The sequence below is a fragment of the Misgurnus anguillicaudatus genome, chromosome 5, assembly GCF_027580225.2.
Source record: "Misgurnus anguillicaudatus chromosome 5, ASM2758022v2, whole genome shotgun sequence".
Lineage (NCBI taxonomy): Eukaryota > Metazoa > Chordata > Actinopteri > Cypriniformes > Cobitidae > Misgurnus > Misgurnus anguillicaudatus.
Window position 1 is genome coordinate 23,507,340 of NC_073341.2, and position 20,839 is coordinate 23,528,178.

At 37.2% G+C, this 20,839-nt stretch overlaps 1 protein-coding gene and 1 long non-coding RNA gene across 7 annotated transcripts in view; one reads left to right on the plus strand and one right to left on the minus strand.

The window, feature by feature from the left end:
- grid2 (glutamate receptor, ionotropic, delta 2) overlaps positions 1-20,839 on the minus strand; it is a 485,524-nt gene that overhangs the window by 199,660 nt on the left and 265,025 nt on the right. The window lies entirely within an intron of this gene.
- LOC141363848 (uncharacterized) lies at positions 18,604-20,440 on the plus strand. Its single transcript, XR_012369434.1, has 4 exons — positions 18,604-18,855; positions 18,972-19,041; positions 20,051-20,143; positions 20,322-20,440. It is a non-coding gene; the product is annotated as an uncharacterized lncRNA (long non-coding RNA).

The following is a 20,839-nucleotide window of genomic DNA, read 5'->3' on the forward strand; positions in this document are numbered from 1 at the left end:
TCTTCCGCAAAAACATGGATGGAATCGACCAGTGACTCATTTGAAATCACCTTGGCTTTCAGAAATCCTCTTCCTTTTTACCTCCTCTTTTATCTAACTCTTTCATTCATGTTCTGCAGCTCTCTCTTTTCTCCGCGACTCTTCATACTGGCTTCTTATCTTTTTCTAAGGGTTGTGAATAAAGCCCCGTGATGTGAAAAAAACAAACAAAAGGAAATAAATGTGGGATTTTCTACATTGAAATAAAGTATCTTAGGTTTTTGGTGCCTAACATCAAAATGTAAAAAATATGCAAATCAATGCTTCTTCAAGATGTATCAATTGGACTGTTATTGAGAATTTTGAGAAAACGCTGTTACTCAAGACTCCAGCAAGCTCAGAAACATTCACTGATCTGTGAATTTACTCTAAATAATTAGAAAAAAGCTAAATGCAGTCATGAGACTCAAAATTATTAACCTCCTAATATTAATTAAAATCATAATGCTTGTATGAAACTAGTTTATTTACTCATCCCTGCAGTGTAACATCTCTACATAATAAAAAAAGGTTAAGTTTTAGAATTAATAAGCAAAAAATAAAGCTTTATTTAATTGTGTGGATACAAGCATATGGCAGACTAATGTTTGGCAACATTGTGTCAAAATTGCTAATAGATTGTACTGAAATTACACTCAAACAGTAAACAACATTCATTGTGACACTATATTAAATGAACACCTTGCGCTGGTGACGTCTTTTTTCGAGGGCGCTTGATGCGAAGTTTGTCACAACATGTACGTAGCCCATCATGTGTACGGTTTCTCTTTTGAAAATATGTGTTCTGCGCATCGAGAGATCGTGTGTGCATCACGTGTCTTGTGAAAATAAGTGCCTGCTGCAGATGCATTTAAAGGGTTTATGATAAAAGAGACGCTTGCGTTTGCCAGATACTTGCATAATCTCATGCGTAATCAGAATTTACTATTAAGGGAGCGTCTAGCATGTATTTTGTGAACGTGAGCGTCTCTTTGATCACAAACAGATTTGAAGCGTGTGCAGCAGACACTTATTTTGACAAAACAAGTGATGCACATGGTTCACATGATGCAACAAACACATATTTTGAAGATGCAAGCAACACACATGACACTCCGAACACTTATTTTGAATTTGCGCCGCTCGGATGAGCAGTCACGAGCCGCCACTGTGCTGTAAGTTCCTTTGGATGTCTGTGAAATGCATAAATGTAATATGTAACGGAAAATAGAAATGATTAACTACAATCGAGAGTTTGTTTCAATGTCAAATCAATGTTGTATTGTTGAGCAATAATTTTTAACTTTATACTAAGGTCGTGCTGTGTCTTATCATATGTGGCTTACGTCTCTCAGTATGAGATAATATTTTTTTGGGACAAAAGACTTTGACCAGAATGAGGTCATGAGAAGTGCACCTTTGCTGGAGAATAAAGATGCTTTGAAGATATTTGGCTGGAGGCTAAACCACAATAAAAAAGGAAATTCTCTTCAAACAGAGAAACAGTTCCAAGGGACATTTTTGCTCGGTGATTTTAAACATGGAAAGGGGCAGAGCGTATGTGTCTGTGTTGCTTTGCATCCTTTAATCAAAACCGTAAGTGTGCTTGTCTGTAATAAATATGGATGCAAAGTTGTATCTTCTCTTTTGGCAGGATGCCATTCCGGCACCCCACTGCTGATTTGTGGGAAACCTCTACTGTGTGTCTATCACCGGTATAAAACAGGAGGTGACATCACCACAGCCTTCATCAAAGCACCATCTGATCCTAGTCTATTAGTCCATTACCCTCACACATGGGCTGCAACCTCTCAAGGTGAGACCTGCGTGTGGTGAGCAGCTTCAAAACTGTAATCCTTTAATCTTTAAATGGTGCCCTGTGAACGAGGGTTTTACATATTATACCACAGAAACTGAGTGTGTTTCTGGACTGAGAATACTACAGGCCGGTTCATGGCTTTGTCTTCATGATGTCACAAAGGACTGACCCATACGAATTAAAAATGACAAATGAGTTCTATTTAAATGGTTAGTTTAAAGGGTTGTGCACAAGCCAAAGACATATATACAGTATATAAAATGAAATATATACAAACTGCTTAACAGATGTGAGCTGATACTGGGGCATCTATGTATGTCTATATCTGATGCATCCTGTGTTTAATGGATGCATGTGCTGCTTTCATGAATATGCATTAGAGACTGACTTTATGAGCAAAAAAAGGACTATATATACATATTTCAGTTTTTCTAAATTTACTATAAAGACAGAGGTGCACATAACTGGCACGCAGGTGCGCATGCGCAATTACAATAAAAAACACTGCTCTAAAAGGCGCTTTTGCGTACCAACGTTGCTGAAATTTAAACATAAGGGATTTCTCTGTGCATCATTGGATAATTTTTTTAAAAGGTGTTAAAATTAATTTGTTGTTACACTGAAAAAAATGATCAATTTTTTAAGGTAAGTGGTTGCAATCAATTCATTTAAAGGTGCAGTGTGTAATTTTTAGAAGGATCTCTTGACAGAAATGCAAAATAATTTACAAAACTATATAATTAGGGGTGTGTAAAGACCCTTTCATAATGAACCGTTACGTGTTTATTGCCTTAGAATGAGACGTTTTATCAACATACACAGAGGGTCCCCTTACATGGAAGCCGCCATTTTGTGCCACCATGTTTCTACAGAAGCCCTTAACAGACAAACTTTTTTAATAAGTTGTCTCCGTCGATAACATGTTTTTCCGGTGGCGGTTACTGTAGCTTCTCTATGTGTTTCAAAAGCAAGAGGTGAGCAGTGGACTGAGCCGTTGGTAGCAATTCGCAACCTCACCACTAGATGCCGCTAAAATGTACACACTGCACCTTTAAGCTACATTTAAACAAAAAAGATTAGTAAAGTAATATATTAAGCTTTTGTTTAAATGTAGCTTAAATAAGTTGATTGCAACCACTTACCTTAAAAATTTTTATTAAATTCAATGAATCATTTTTTTCAGTGTAGCAGCGATGCAGTCACTGGCACGACTAGCCAATTTAAATATTTAAGCACAAAAAGACACAAAACAGATCTCAATACTTTACTCAAGCGCATGGCGATAGCCAGGGTTTGAAAATTAATCCAGGGGTGTTAAGAGTTAACAAATGCTATCCCAGGAGGAAAAGTGCACTAAAATACACTTTAAGTACACTTAGTAAATGTACTATTTTGTGCACTAATTTTGTAGTTAATTTGCCAAACATTTATTTTTACCTGGGATCTTATGTATTCTGAACCTTTTTGCTATTTTACAGTTTGGATACACAGTCTGTCTATATGTTTTAGGGGTAGACATCGTTATATTATCCCCTATTTATTAGATAACTATTTGTTAATACTTTACTGTTATGTATTTTCATGCAACAATGCTTATTATAGCATTATATTAATTGTTTCAATAAGAAACATTAGGCTATATAAAAAATAACTTTGTTATGTGCTCTTATGAATGTTTTCCTAAACGGAATAAAAAATAATATGGCCCTATGGCCAATGTTTACATATTTGGCATATTTCATTTTAATCCAACTGTTCTACATCTTTATGTGTTATTTTCTACTTATTTGTAGTGTTAAAAGCACCCTGTGTTGCCAAATATTAGAAAGCAAACAAAATAGGCCATAAAGAAAAAATAAGTTCAGATCTTGTCTTTCAAAAATCATTTAGAAACCTGCTCATTCTCACTTTAAAAATTTCCTAAAGTGTCACATTCATTGCTAAAATATGAAACACTACATACAAAGAGGTTTTTTTACAATGGGATCTGGCAACACTGTGAATCCTGCACCCACAGCCGCCAGCATCTGACAGCTGCTTGAGCCAATCTCTGTCATTTTACGCAAAACTAGTAAACTGTCCAAACTCTATTATATAAGAAGATGCCAATATGAGTTGTATAAAAGTACTAATTATTCATATATAAAAATGTTATTTTTTATATAAAAAATGTAATGTGGTGCCTCATAGCTTACTATGGGCATGCTCATGCGTTGTTTAATAAGTTTTGTTTGCGTGCACCTCTAAAGTGGGAGCCCAATCAGCATCTTAAAGGGATAGTTCACCCAAAAATTTTGTCATCATTTACTCACTCTTATGTTGTTACAAGCCTGTATAAATTTTGTGCTCTGATGAACACAAAGATAGATATTTTGAGAAATGTTTTTAATTAAAGCATCCGTGGACCCTATTTACTTCCATAGTATTCTTTTTTCCTACTATGGACTTGAATGGGGTCCATAAACATTTGGTTACAAACATTTCTCAAAATATCTTCCTTTATGTTCATCAGAACAAAGAAATGTATATAGGTTTGTAACAACATGAGAGTGAAATGATTTTTGGGTGAACTATCCCCTTAATGATGTCTTCACTCTCTTGCTGTGATTTTGGTTTTCATGTCACAGTGACTCATCTGATCGGTGGATCTCTTCTTAGTATAACGGATGTAGTTAAATATTTTTCTTTAAAAAAAACTTAAAGCCACCCTGACTTTTCTAGAGAAGCATATACCTTGGCTTAATAACCTCAGAGCTCATGGAAGGTCCGTCTTGAAAGGTTTATACGTTACCATTAAAATCAATTTCTCTGTGGAGAATATAAATGAGATTTTTTTACTTCTTCTCTCGCACTCTATTGCATATCGCTGGTCGGTTGGCAGAGGGTGCACGTGACATCAAAAGGGTCTTGTAGGGCATGTGAGCGAAGAACGCAGATCTGAAAAACGGACAAAAGTGTTGTGGTTCCTGTGTATATGCGCAACGGCCAAATAAAGAATGGAGAACGCTTGAAAGGAGAATGAAGGCAGAAAAAAGAGAGAATTGAGGCAAAGAAGAACACTGCACAACTTTTTTTGTGACAGATGGTTGGGTACTGAGCAATGAAAGAGAAAGAACCATTTGGGACTGATCTGTTTCAAGCTGAAAGCGACGATCAAAACGGTTTCATCTGCTTGAGAAGCAACTGTTGTTTTCTTTACTGTCTAATAAACACAGAAGTGCGGTGATCGTGCGATACCAAGCCATGTTTTTATTACCTTCAGTATAGACATTACTGTGATCATTAAAATGTGTGAAAATATGGGTGAGGGAAGATCTTGTCTGGGTTGTTATAAGGACCTTGCTCTATTTTTCTGCATACTCTCTCTCTCTTTTCCCAGAATGCAATGTTCTCTGGAAAAGAAAGAGTTGTAGCCTATTGTGCACCTTAATGCCACTGAGTATTCAGCATGTTCCTTCGGCACAACAGAGCGCTCCTAAGACGTTCCAGGAGAATGTGTGCAGACGTGTCACAAGCATGTGTGTGCCCACAGAAAAGAAAGAGAATATTTTGTAAAAGTGTTTGTGTCTGAGCGAGGCAGACAGTGTGAGAAATCATCCGAGTTTTCCAAAGGAAGCTACTGTGTGTTATCAGGTCAGAGTGGTCTGTATTTATCATTATAAAAACTTGAATATCCCAAAAGCTCAGCAGAACCTTGACCCAACAGCTCTTTCAATATATCTTCTACAGTCTATTCATCATTCATAACCTCAACCTCCAATCGGTTTCCTCTCTTACAACCATTTTACTTACAAGATGTGCGCTGTTGGGCACCGTAGTGGGCTGCTAGAACTGCAGCTCCTGTGGAGCACTTGGGGGAAATGCGCCTTGCTTAAGGGCACCCAGTCGCTACATGCCATCCGTAAGTCTTAAACTAGCAAGCTTCTGGTTAAAAGCCTGACTCTTTATTAGGTGATGACTGCCCGTATCAAGTTTACACGATGATAATTAGGTTTAAGACAAATCATTTGGGTATGAAATAACAGCCTGGTCTCACTGTTAATACGTAGTATTTACACTTAACTTTAAAAAACAAAAACACATTTTTTGTACGTTTAAATAGATGCTAAAACTTACAATGTAGACGTATTTACAACATTTAAATGTAGCATTATTACGTTCTGACAGCTAAAAAATGTAATAAATTTACGTATCTTTCATTCCATAAAGATTGCTGTATAATTTCCTTTTAACCATTTTAGCGATATGTGTTACCACCTTAACCCTACCCCAAACTTTACCCTAAACCCAAACCTTACCCTAAACCCAAACTCTAAATGTTTAAATACGTAATGCATTCTTTTTATATTATGCAACGTAACGGACAGATATGTTAAGGAACATATTAGTAACAATAAAGCATTCAAAAGATATTTTAAGATGCTACAGTCCTACGCAAAACAGTTTATTAAAATCATTTAACGTTACTGTTTAAAAAATCATAAGAGACAGACAAGTGTAATCACAACAACTTATTTATTGCGAATATTAAAATCAGTACAAAAAGTAGTTAAAATGACGATGTGCTGCAGCCAAGGTCCTCTCTGGAGTATATGAGGTAAAGTAAAGAGAAGTATTAAAGTTATTAATCCAAGAGTTTGATCAGCGTTGATCCGGCTTCCCTCTGTCACGGCGCGCTTTTTTAATTTCAAACGTACACCAACGGAAATGGAAATGACGCAAATATGTCACGTGGCACTCAAAGAGCCAATGAGCTTTTGATATCACTGCCGTAAAGCAATGTGTCGTAAAGCTTCTTGAGGCGGGATATTTGAATTCACATTAACGAACGCGCGAACTGACTTTATGGTTGCTGATGAGAACTCGAATCAAGATCACTCGATGCAGGGCTGAATTTGGATCTGTTCCTAGCAATGAATTTTAAAGATGTCGATTACAACAAATGATAATAATAACGTATTGCAGAAGACAGCAGGAGAAAACGCGTTTTTGAGTGTCATGGCAAACAAACTAAATATAAATACAAAAATGCTATTAATTTTAAAGTTTTAAAATGTTAAATATTGTGAAATTCTCTGAATATCATAATCATTTCATTAGGTAAATGGGTAAACTGTCTCAAATAAATAAGTCAGAAAATATGACTGAAAACATGTCATTGTTATGAGTAAGAAACGCCAATGCCTGCGATTTTAATATTTATGAATAGAAATAACTTACGTACAAATAATTTGTACGTTTGTAAAGCTATAAATACGTAAATAATTTACGTATTAGTCCTGTCAAAACGTCGATATTGTACGTTCCAGTGTGTTTAAAACGTAAGTACGTATTGTACAACCACACTGAAACTTAAAAATACACACGTATTCTCATGAGATCACCTGGGAAAAATCACCACTTATTTTAGTCGGACAGAAATTCTGATTACATAAAAACATTCATCAAAGCCGCATTCGTTTTTCTTTTGGAAACCCATTAATTAAATATAAAGCAGAATGTTAGTGTCCTTTTAACAATGCATTTTTTTATATAAAATACTTAATATTCAAAACATCCTTTAAAATTTCTTCTAGGTTCCACAGAAGAGTGAATATAATGAAACATCACTGCAACGAAAACAATATTTTTATTTTTAGATTTTTTTTCTGAAGAAAGAAGCAAGACAATAAGACAACCAAGATGATTTTCTTGGCTCCACACATGGAAAGCTAGCGACCCATACACACAATATGAGGAATACACAAGACCTTGTGTTAAGTAGGGTGACTCATAAAAATTCTCTCGCACTCATGCGCTCATGCAGATGTACGCACACAAACACTCACGCTTCAACACATGCTCATGCATGCAAACAAAAACTGCCCCTGGGCAAGCAATGGCATCGCTAGCAATTGAGGTTAAAGTATAGACCTCCAAAAAAATTAAAAATTTGAAAAATACAGAACTAGGGTTGGAAACTGATGAGTGGAGCTTTTTCTATACACTTCAACGTTTTTTGGGGCAGGGATCCACGTAAATGTGTAAAACAGAGATATTTAAATAAGCAGTAAGGTACGAGAGGCTGCTTTTTCGTGTTAGGCACAATGCAAAGTGGAGTAAAGTACAACTACAGTATTGACCAATCAGAATCAAGGACTGAAACTAATGACTGACTATTATAAATAGAAACAAACCATATTTTTACACAGCCATACTATGTTAAGACAGTACATTGGCATTATTATGCTGTTGTTGTACATATACTGTATACAAAAATAGCTTGTGATTAAACATCATTTGGCAGACCCACTGCCGTTTCGTCTCGGACCCCCTGTCGAAGACCCATGCTGTACAATAAGGTTGTATTTGTTAACATTAGATAATGAATTAGCTAATATAAACAAACAATGAGCAATGTAGTTTATCATTAGAGATGCCACAATTCTCAATATAATATTGAACTCCACGGTCCAATAAACGCATATGAATAGCTTTTTTTGTTTGCTTTTGGATCCAAATCCGTCCGTTTTATTAATCCCTTCACATTTGTTCATATGTAATATCAAGTCACTATGTGCTATAGGCAGCTAAATATGCCTGCGATGCTGGTGTCAGCATCACTCACTCTTTCATGGCGAGCGGAGAAGTAAGACACCAATGCAAGGAAGCTCCGCCTACTTTAGTGTAGGTTAATTATTTGCGCGAGTAGATTACATAGAAAGTCAATGGAAGTAAGCAAATACATGTGAATTTGATGGGGGCGATGTGAATGACGCGAATGCACACTATTTGCCTCAAATCCCAGCAAGTAGAAAAATTTCAACTCAAGCGAAAACTTTGCATGACTCAAAGTTAAAACTCGAGTTGTCTAGAGTGAGGAACGAGATATAAATATATATTGTGTAACACAGTACTTAGTGATGTTGCACTTTCTATTCCAAATGAAAGCTAATGTATTGCAGTACTGTTAAGTTTAATTTACTAAAATGAAGGTTTATTAAAATGGCCAAATAATGTTTTCATGTATCTTAATTTTCCAAATTTATTAAAATTAGATTTTTGCATTTATTTCAAATAAAGAGAATTGCAATTCAAACAGTATTTTCTTCTTAGCATCTCACTGTTTCTGTTGCCTAAACATAGAATAATGTAAAAACACTTTAATGGGCTAGAACCAAACCGTAAACTGTGGATTAAAAGGTATGTATTGAACCGTGGACTAACTGTATTGTTGGATCACTACTTAAGTTATCAGCATTTATTAATGTGTTAATGTTGATTAATGCCGAAACAATTGTTCATGTTAGTTCATTGTTAGTTCATTGTTAGTTCATTAACTAATGTAAACAGTTACAACTTTTGATTTTTTTTTTATAAATGCTGACATTAACATGAACTAAGATTAATAAATGCTGTAGAAGTATTGCTTATTGTTAGCGTATACATTAACCAATACAAACTTTCATGACTTTTAAATTTGTTAACGGTTCTCGAACATTACAGAATTAGACAGACTGACTAAAAATGTTACATATATAAGCAATATATAATTGTATTAAATTGATGTTGCATTAAAACTGTTTGCAAGAATTGTATACAGTATTTCTGATGTGCTTTATAGTATGTTTGTTTGCTTTGTCTCCTGTAAGGAACCAAAATCGAAATCGAAAAACTTTTTTTCAGAAACTGTATTTTTTTCAAAATCCTTATACACTACACTGGATGTTATCTTTACCTTGAGCCCATCGATTTACACTATAGCTCATCCTACAGATACATTACCCCTCATTCCACCAAGGAATGTCAAAGATGTATCGATAGTTTACCCTTCACACATCAATTCAGCGTTTAATGCCAAGAAACACCTGGGTGTAGAAAACATTGCTGTACACTGGAACGGTTTTCCTCTCTGCTCCATCACTTTAAGGCTGTTAAAAGTAGACTTGGCGCCTTTCCTGTAGTCGGATCGATGCTGTAGATTGCTTTGTCTTTTTTTTTGTTCAAACAGCACCGTGAGCAGGGCACTGATTCGGGTACAGTGTGCAGAGAGTGTTTCCTGTTGACATTGATTGCTTCACAGTAATTGTCTAAGCCATAGGTAATTAAGCACAGAACACAACATTGCCACCAAGACAATTCTTTTCATTGTGAATTAAACTTGGGCCTTAAATCACTCGCTGTTAATTTCTTCTTACTTTGCCACACAGAATCCTTACTTTCTTCATTCCGTTTGTTCTTGCTTTAGTTCGTTCCCTGTTTAAACAATCTTTTCTGTGTGTCCATTTAACCATTCAATCGTGGCTTGCGATCACAAAGTGACTAAAAATAAGCACTCCCTGTGATGGTTGGGAAGGGCTATCCAGTTCCAGACTGACAACTTATCCGAGTCTTAGGGAAGGACTTGGAAACCTCACTGCAACACACTGTAACACACAGTCATGTCTCTCAAGCCTTTAAATCCACATGGGAAGAGCACACGGGTATCTGTCAGAATGAGAAACAGCACTTCTCTATTTGAGATTTTGGATTACAGCGTCTTAATGACAAGTTTTACTGCCATGAACAAACTGAAAATTCTGTTGTGCACAGATCAAACAGACACATATTTACACAGCAGCAACTCTGCCTTAAACACTGATCAAACATAACATCAACTGCACAGAAAAAGACTCAAGTCTGTGCATTTAACAGGAAATTACATTCTTTAGAATGACATATTTGTCAATTAGGGATGCTCACATTGACCGTTTAACCGTTAACCGAAGGTAAGAATTTATGACCGATTAACATTATCAGTCAAAATAAAAAAAAATTGTTAATACATGGTGCGTGTCATCATGAGCCGACAGACATTTCGCCACTTTTTCTATCTTTAATTTGTGAATGTCCTGTAAATGACACAAATTATTGCTATCCTGATGGTCTGATAAAGTAATAATTTGTATGAGAAATCATTTGTATGCGTGTTTGGAAGCTGAACGGAGACGCGCGCGTGTCCGCGCAAGATGACGCGGTCCGACTCGCGCACATCCGGACAGACGTTCGCTGATGGCCTCTGACCCTGTCCATAAACATCTCTCTTTTTGCACAAATGGAGAAAGACGACGCAAAAGCAAAACTTTCTGAAAGAGACAATCTGCCCTTTTAGGATATTAATCCTCTGGACCGATCGCGTGCTTTTTAATAAGGTAATGTTGCTTGAATATCTGATAATGTATGAATCCTGGTTCTGTTGTTGATCTGTCGCTGCTGTTTGCACGTTCAAATTAAATCTTTTGTTTTTTTACTAGTTCACAGACAACCGTCAACTGTAATTTTACTCAATGACAATTTCATATTAAAATCTTATAAGTTAACGGTTAATGTTCAGTTTAGAAGCTACGGTTGTCGGTCGGGAAAATTACCTGATATGAGCATCCCTATTGTCAATTAAACATGAAAGTCAACATAAAATCAATATTTACCCTAGTTATGTTAACTCTTTCCCTGCCATTGACGAGTTAACTAAGAGAAAACGCATCCCTGCCAAAGATGAGTTTTTCCGTCAATCTGTATTTCCGCTATTATCCACCATGTGAATTATAAAACCTGGAAGTATTCCCTTAGCAAACAGTTCAAACTCTGTGTATGTTTCAAACATCGCTCTGAATCTGATCTCTATTAAAAGTCCTTAACAAAAATGCAATTATCTCAGCTTTTTGTTCAAAATTTGGTAAACCTACCCATATTTGAGAGGTAATAACAAATAAAAGTAGGATGAAACTTTTGAAAGCAGAGGGTCTGTTCTTTCATTTGGTATATTTGTACATTTATATATTTAAAGAAGAACATTTTCTGGAAGGCATAAAAGTTTTGTGAAAATCATAAAAAGTGCTGGCGCTGGCTGGCAACTTTTTTTTTTAAAAACGCTGGCGGGGAAACAGTTAATAGACTGTACTGGTCTGTATTATTGCACATTATTGCATTGTATTAAAAGAAAATCCGATATGAGAACTGAAATAGCCAATAAGAGCAGGCATGCTTCAACCGAATGTTGCATACTTTTATAGCTGAACAAGACACCCACAAACATGACATTAAAGAAGAGTATTGAGAAAGAATATTGACTTGGACAACTATGGCAACAGTACAAGTGCTTTTATAATGTCTCATGCAAGAACTACCAGCCCAGTCTCCTGATAATGCATATAAATAGCACGAAGTGTAAAACTCGTGCAATACATACGCCAAATTCCACTTTGGCGTGCATACTGTATGATACGCAAGTCCTTCCCATTCACTTAAACGGGGCATCTTTTTTTGCTATTTTTTACCATTTTCGCTTGGGTTTAGGGTTAGAACAACTTTTTGTTATATAAAAATGACATCCTAACCCAAACCCCAACTCTAACCCCAACTCCAAGCGACTATGGCTTAAATATGGACAAAACATTGAGAAACCTGTATATTAAATAACCTCATAAGCAAATCTAAAATCTAACCCTAAACCCAAGCGAAAATGGTTTAAAAAACAGAAAAAAATAAGAAACCAATAAATAAAACAACAAAAAAGATGCCCCGTTTAAGTGAATGGGAAGGACTTGCGTATCATATGCACGCCAAAGTGGAATTTGGCGTATGTATTGCACGAGTTTTACACTTCGTGCTATTTATACGCATCCTCAGGAGACTGGGTAGCAGCCACCACAACATTTGTTTTTCTCACTAGATCTCGCATTTCTGTGGGATCTCGCGTCACTTCGTTAAATCGTTAATACAGTCATCACTTGTGTGATCAAGCGGTCTGGTCGATTATCTTGTTAAAAAACTTCAAACTGTCTTTACATCAGTGGTCGCTCATGGATTTAAAATCATTTAGATGTAAAAATCGTCTAGTGTATCCCAGGCATTAGGTTTCAAGTTTTAACTCTCTTCCTTTAATTGAAAAAATATATCAGATTATGGAAGTAAAAGTAAGATTCACTTACACATTGACAGACAAAATGAGGTACAAATGTTCAATAATTAGTTTGGCTAAAGCAGGCACTTCAAATGATCATCGTGTATGCTGTGAACCTTCTTTCTATAGACTGACTAGATAATATTTTGTCAGAGCAGATATTAAAAGCCGGCACTAATGTGGTTTTACTACCTCTAGAAAAGGCCATGGGTGGCCTCCGAGGCACAATAAACGTCCCACAGTATAAGGTATAACAGAAGATAAAGGACCACATTGTTTAATCTCTAGCCCATATTGGTCCCCACAACCACAATATCATCTATTAAAGCCTCCCACAGGGACTGATCAGGGCCGATTCTTCACCCCACCCCATATTTTAACCCATCAGGTGCACATGAGGTCTTAATGGTTATGTAAGACAGATATAATCACATTAGTAAGTGTGGGCTTTATTTGGCATGTTTTTGCATGAGTCACAGTGGTGAAGATGCTGTTATGTGCTGTTGATTGCAGCTTTATCTAAGGCTATTTATGTCATTTTATTTCTATATGAACATCTGTCATTTACATGATGACTCAACACATCATTCAATTTGTGGTAGCAATGACATTTAAATTTTGGAGGGGGGGATAAAATCGCAAAGGCCTTGTCCACACCAAGAAGCTATCGAACCACACTGTTTTGGCCTTCATTCCACACTAAGATGGAGTTGTGTGATTGAAACAAAGCTAAAATGCAATTTTCGTGTTGTGTTATCATCGTAGTGATGAGAAAGTGTTGTCATGTGACCCGTTCAGTCTAAAGCAAGATGGTGGATAATGTACCACAGTTTTGGTTGCTCTTCAAGTTTGTTAGTATTGTTGAAGAGTTATGTGAGTTAGTACATACTTAAGATAGATTTTTACAGGAGAAAAGTTTTTACACAAACGTTGAAGTGTTTTAAGTTTTACTCATTTGCAATACAGGGACGTAAGTGTTTTCAGCAACTTTTGGGAAACGCTAGTGTGAACATAGAGCACTTTTCAATGAAAATGCAGCTCCGGATTAGTGCAGACACCGCCCAAAACTACTTTCAAAATCAGTATCCTAAACAAATATTATTAAGCATTATAAAAATTAAAAATGACATGCTGATTGAGCATGACAAACTGAAAAACTTTTGTTACTCTATTCATGAATTTCAGTCATGTGACCTTTTACCCCATTTCAGTTTCCTGCTGCCATCTTGAGTACCTACCTGTTGGCTAGCTTGCTACGAATTACGGATTTCTTATCTTTTACTGTCTATGATTCTTACGGATACAGGAAATGGCTACGAAAGTCAACATTTCGCACCTCGACTGTCATGAAAAGAAACGCTACTTTAAAAAAATATCTAGTTAGGGTGTGAAGCCTACTCGATCCCTGATGCGTTCCTCCAGCCACTGTCTGTTGCTACAGAACTACCACTATTTTTACAAATAAGAAGGCACAACACAACATGAAACTTTGCTTGACGTATCACCTGAATCTCTACACATGAACGCGAGCATTGAGAACATTATTTGTGTACACAGAGTTTACAAAAAAGAAAGGTTTTGAACAACTGACTATTGTTGTTATGGTGTCTGCTCGCTATCTTTGCCAGACATAAAGAATCGATTTCCAAATGCGAATGAATGAATCTCATATAAGGCTCCTTTTTCAACTAAAAGGTTAATATTTTTTTCACTTGCAACAAAAGAACGAATTATCCGTGCATTTATATGGAACTATGCTTTAGGAGCTATCCATCTTTACTCTCCTCCCTCCTTACGTCGCATTTGGAGATCGATACATCTTGACTGGCAAGATGGCGGCGAGTGGACACCAAAACAACGAAAGTCAGTTGTTCAAAACCTTCTTTTAAGTAAACTCTGTGTACACAAGCAATGTTCTCAATGCTTGCTTTCATGTGATAATTCGAGCAAAGTATCATGTTGTGTCGAGCCTTCTTAGTGTTGAAAAAATTGCGATTTTGATGCTCACAACATATTGAAGGCATAGCTTCTAGTTCTTTTGCAACCACTTTAGGTACTCAAAATGGCAGAAGACAAGTGAGTGACATCAGCTGATATTCATGAATACAATACAATATGTTTGCTTACAGATGACATTTACCTTGAATTATCTTCTTTTATACATCATGTCAAGCATTTGCTAATGACATTTTTAGCAGCTACCATGCAGTGCATAAAGGGTACTAGAGGGTTTCAGCAGTAACAACATTAAGTAAGACCATTAAACAAACAAAGAAGTTAAGTTCCGCCCAGACGCGTAACCACGACAGCGCATGTGCATCCTCTAAACCTGTTTATACTTATTAATTTACCCATAAATGGCTTTTCAAAGTAAATATTGATAATAAAAAATTATCAAGGCATACAGTTGCAAAATGTCCTTTAGACATAAAAGACGTTTTACTCATGCTTCATTAACAGGGCTTTTGGTCTCACTTGTTGCTGAAGATATATTTACTATACTTGAAATATCATTGTTGGTCTCTGCCGGTTATACAAAATACAAACAAAACACAAAATAACATGCAAGAACATCCAACCTTGATAAAACCTGCCACTTATCCATTTTCTCCCTCCTTTTACCTCAGGGACAGCTATTCAACTTTCTGCTGTGTCCCGCCCTGAACCTGGACAGATGCTATGGTTAATGCTTTAATTCTGCTCGCTGTCAGCAATCCAATCTCTTTGATACTTCAACACAGCTTCCAATTTAAAGAGAGCCTGTGATCCAATTTGGATACTGGCAGCTTCCCAGTGCCCATGCTTGGATAGCCGTTTGTACGAGCCGGGTTTCTGCTAAGGGCTCCCGGGCACTCGAGTACTAGTATTTAATTAAGTAGCAATTAGGATGAAAAAGAGAGTCAACTCGTGTTCATAGCGAAAGACTAAAGCTCAAGAATATAATAAATATATAATAATGCATGCACAAGTCTCTGGAGTTTATAGTGTTTCTCTTTATTATTTGGCCCTGGCCGCCTCTCTACCCCCAGCTCCCTAAAGATGTCTATGTCAGCCAAGCCAGTGAACAGCCAAATGAGAGAGTAAAACCACTTAAGGCCAAAAATACACATCTGTGTTAACTGCACAATATACCAGAAGGTATTACAGCGGTGTTGCAGTCAAAGCAAGGATCATTATCATTACCGTTAAGTCGATATGGCTTTTGCGATGTCTAATGCCTTTACCAATAACAAAAGAGCTGGGTGGCCAATATAATACTGATATATGGGCTAATGCAATTAAATCAGGTAAGATGTTTGCATGCATGCTGCAATAAAGTGAAGATTTTATTTGCCTAAATCCACAAGTGAAATAAATGCACCCAAGCCAACTTTTGATATCAAATTGCATACATGCACTTTAGAAAAAAGCCGTTTGACCAGCCAAAACAAGAGACAAGTTGAATTTAATGATAAAAAACGATTTATTGATGAGAAAATGGTTGTCCCACTGTGACCGAAATGCAATCTCTACACTGACAACATTGCAATACCAACAGAACCTCCGCACATTTATGTGGATTTGTATGCACAGCCTCCTGCATTATGTGAAACGGACACAAGCTCGGACAACAGTAGCTTCACTGACGGGTGGTAATCAAACATGGAAAAAGTGTCTCGGTTTCTCATATTTGCCACTGTCAGGCAGAACCCCAGCTTGTAAAATTCAGTTCCTATCTGTCCGAGCCTTTCTACATCAGCTGTAATGCGTTGGGCTGCTCTGAAAGGGCGCCTACATTATTACTGAAATGAACACCAGATCGTTCCCTCGTGATATTCTGATGAAACTCACAGCTAAACTTGATTTAGCTGTGTTTGTCCCGAGGAGAGAAATGTAAGAGACACCTTTTCTCTTCTTAGAAATAATTTACCAGAACAGCCACACACGAAAAATCTTTTCCCAAGACGATATACATCAGAAAACATCTCAAAGTACTTTTAGTTACAGAATATCCTGTACCAACAGAACGTGCATGCACAATAATGACACTGCCTGTGTGATACCCATTTTTCATTTTAAGGACTTCGAAAGTAGTTTTTCCTCACGCTGAGTTTTTTCTTTTTTTAATAACGATTTGGGCAGAAGTATATGACACAGCCACGGGCAGTACAGAGGACACATCAATCCAGTGTCTGCTGGCAGTCTATATGGTGGTCATAAGGTACATACACGTCTCTCCACACATCATGATGAATGTCAACTTCTGCTCTCGGTGTGACAAACGACAGTCTGGTTCTGTCCGTGTGACAGTGGCACTCCAAACCAGAATGTCAGTGCCCTTCACTGCATTACCCATCCACTGCCATCCCCTCATCTCACTCTGCCTGCATACTAAAGCGCCATAACCAACTTAAAAGCACACTTTGTAGAACAAAAAGAGGGTCCAAACAAATAGGCGATGAACGAAGAAAAATGCGAAAAAATTTACACAGGAGAGAAAGAGAAAAGATAAGAGAGAGAAAGAGAGACAGAAATAGAGAGTGAGGCTGTCATTGTTGCCATGGAAATGGTAATTTAATTCCAAGGGTAGAGGTTGTGGAAAAAAGGCAACTTCTTATCACTAAGACTTCTCTCTGTCTCTCAGACACGAAACAAATGGCACATTCGGACTGATGTTGTTGTGCTGATGGCCAAGACTTCTGAAGGTTCCCGACTCTGATGTTTCTACCCTTTACTAATGCTGATATATTTAAAGATCCACTGCAATATTTGCTTATAGTAGAGCGTAAGAATTGAAGTTCTCACTTTGCCTATTTCTTTAAAGGGGACATATCATGAAAATCAGATTTTTTTCTATGTTTAAGTGCTATAATTGGATCCCCAGTGCTTCTGTAAACTTAAAAAATGTGACAAAGAACAACCTAGTAACTTAGTTTTGGTAACCCATTCTCTGCAGGCATGTGAAAAAACAGGTAATTGAAATCTGGCTCCCCTTGTGATGTAAGAAAGGGATAATACCGCCCATTAATCTGCATTATCCAACCACAGCACTGCCATTTAGAGCAGAGATCAGCTCATTTGCATTTAAAAGGACACCCAAGAACGGCACATTTTTGCTCACACCTACAAAGTGGCCAAAGTGGCTAATTCGTATTAATTCCTACAACCACACTTGTGCGTTTTTGTACAATTTGCTTTCACTCTGTGTCTTTGGGCTTAGAGGTGGGGTTTTAATATTGTTTTTTTTTTTATGATAAACGTACTTTTTTGTATGATTCACTTTGTACAAATTTATGCGAATTAGCCTACCGTATTTTCCGCACTATAAGGCGCACTTAAAAGCCTTTAATTTTCTCAGAAAATGACAGTGCGCCTTATATATGGATCAAGGCAAACTCCGGGTCAATGTCAAAATGTTTCGGCCGGCTCGCGCGAGGACGCTTCTCGGCGGCCGGCTCGCGCGAGGACGCTTCTCGGCGGCCGGCTCGCGCGAGGACGCTTCTCGGCGGCCGGCTCGCGCGAGGACGCTTCTCGGCGGCCGGCTCGCGCGAGGACGCTTCTCGGCGGCCGGCTCGCGCGAGGACGCTTCTCGGCGGCCGGCTCGCGCGCTTCCGCGGGTATCAGACTGTTTCATTTACAACGTGTTTACTGAATTATTCCCTTCCACGTTTGGGAGAAGAGTGAGCAAGGCTGGGAGATATTGTTAATATGCACATCAACGTTTGAACAACGTCACCATTGTGAACTGAGTTTTCAGAAAGCTTAATAAAGTTTGACTTTATCTAACATTCCCATTAGCACAGCTCCATCTAGTGGAGGCATAACGCAAACCCAGTCAAACGTTTGACTGCAGTATCTTACTCTACACAGCAAAATATCCAGTGTTGTTTGGAGTTGTTTTTCCGGTGTTAATTTACCAGAGTTAAAAAGTGTTGATTCTGGTGTTAATTTAAACGACTTAAACACTTGCAGTGTAAATCAATGGTCAGAGTTAGTGTAATTACCATGAGTTGACCTTAAACCACACTAGTAGAGAGTATATTCAATTTCCGGTCTTCGCACGTTACTTCCTTTCTGATTAATGGCGGACAAGCACATGGAGAAAGTGTTCTAACAGGTAATTATTTTATTCCATAAACTTTCTGATTTGTCCTAGTACATTTCTAATCATTTTTTAAATAATATTTATAAGCTTAAAGATATTTTAAGAGTACTAAAATAATTTTCTTTTAGGTAACACGTCAAATAACGACAGGAACCGAGGGAAGCTGTGTGTATGTTTGGATAGCTCTGGCAAATTAAGGTAAGGGTAACAAAATTGACTACTTTTAGTACAATCGTGTATTGCTTCCACCACCAAAAATATATGACTGTTTAAATTAGCGGCAACAGTTTAATTAAACGCCCAATTTTCCCGTTTTAAATGTATACTTTAACAGCACGGGTTATTAACTATGGTCACGTGGAGCTGAAACATTTCGTGGTCACACTCATACTCAGTGCAGGGAAAATATCAGATAAAGCTGGCGACACACGATTATTTTTGGGTCGATTATTAATGTAATTTGGCTGTGGCCACTGATAAATACGTATTTGATATTTTGATTGGTGCCTACAATCCGATCCTCCGCTGCCATAGAAACAGCGTACAGACGAGACATAAACTGCGAGGTAAGATTGCTGGATTAAGTTAACTGTGTTACGTACAAAAGAAAACAACTGATAGTGTGTGCTATAACGTTACGCTATATATATATACGCTATATCTATATCAGTAATGTTAGTACATTATAAGGGGGTTCAGCCGAATGTAAAGTGTGTTTTTTAGTGGATTGACCTGTTCGTTATACTGCTCTCGACTAAAACCAACATACTTTAGGTATTCGTTAGGTTTGTCTTATTAACCCAGCAAGAATCTGCTGTGAAAAGCGTTTTGTTTAACTTTATATATCCTGACTAGTTATGGTGCGCAGACCGTTCGGCGTATGACATCAAAGTGCCGCGAGAGGGATACACTCTCGCGGTACTGTGATATCATGCGCCGCACGGTCTGCACATCACTTCACATCACCTTTTACGTTCGCTCACATGGCGTGTGCCTCACGTGCACGTGGTAAGATCTGCAGGTTTGCACCGCATTAACATGAGATTAAGTTGCTTTAGATTTACTTAAATGTAATATTTGTAATTGCATTAACATTTACTAAGCTATTAGTCAAAGTTAATGACAATGACTGATATAATTGTAGCTGCTGCTTTCTGTAGATTTTAACAGCACGAGACTTTCTAATGTTACTTATTTTTTCCAACAGCTTTCGTCATGCTGGTTAAAGTTCAGTGTAAAGGTGTGAAGAAATGGGTAAAATTGCTTGACGATTTTACATTCCAGGATTTTCTTACTGAAGGTAGGTTTAGGTGTGCTTATTTAAATATATATATATATAGCAGCTATTGAGGCATTTCAATGATTGATGATATCAGAAGTCTACAGGTCTTATCTTTAGGTTTCAAATGTGCTATTTGCCTTAAATGTTTGACTTAAATATGAAAATAAATTAAAATTATTGTTATTGTATTTTTCAGTTAAAAACAAATTTGGATTTACAAGAACTACATCTCTTCAAGTCTTTGACGACACTGACACCAATGTGGAGGAGGATGTCTTCCAAGAATTGATTCAAGCCAGTCCAGATATGTTTTACTGTAAGCTTTTACATTTTTGCTCTTGCATGGCGTACAGACAGTCATCAAGGCCGCCTTAATGCACGGGCTTACCTGGGCTGAAGCCCAGGGGCCTCCCAAGTTTGCGTTCATGACGAGCTGAAAATGTCATATTGTTTTGTAACTTGTCAGGTTTTCTGTCAATACCTCTAATTGCACGTTACATGGCTGCTGATTGGTCCGTTGTAACTTAACGTGAAATAAAATGTTAAGACGTAACATATTTTTTATTCCGCGTAATGTAATTAAGTGCGCGTTGTCAATTTGACATTCCTGCACGTTAGACTGAGTGTGACAGGGAAACGCGAAATAATCCACCAACAAATGAAAGAGTAATTTCTGAAATGTCATAATAAGCACCAGTGAGGTGCAGGTCTCTC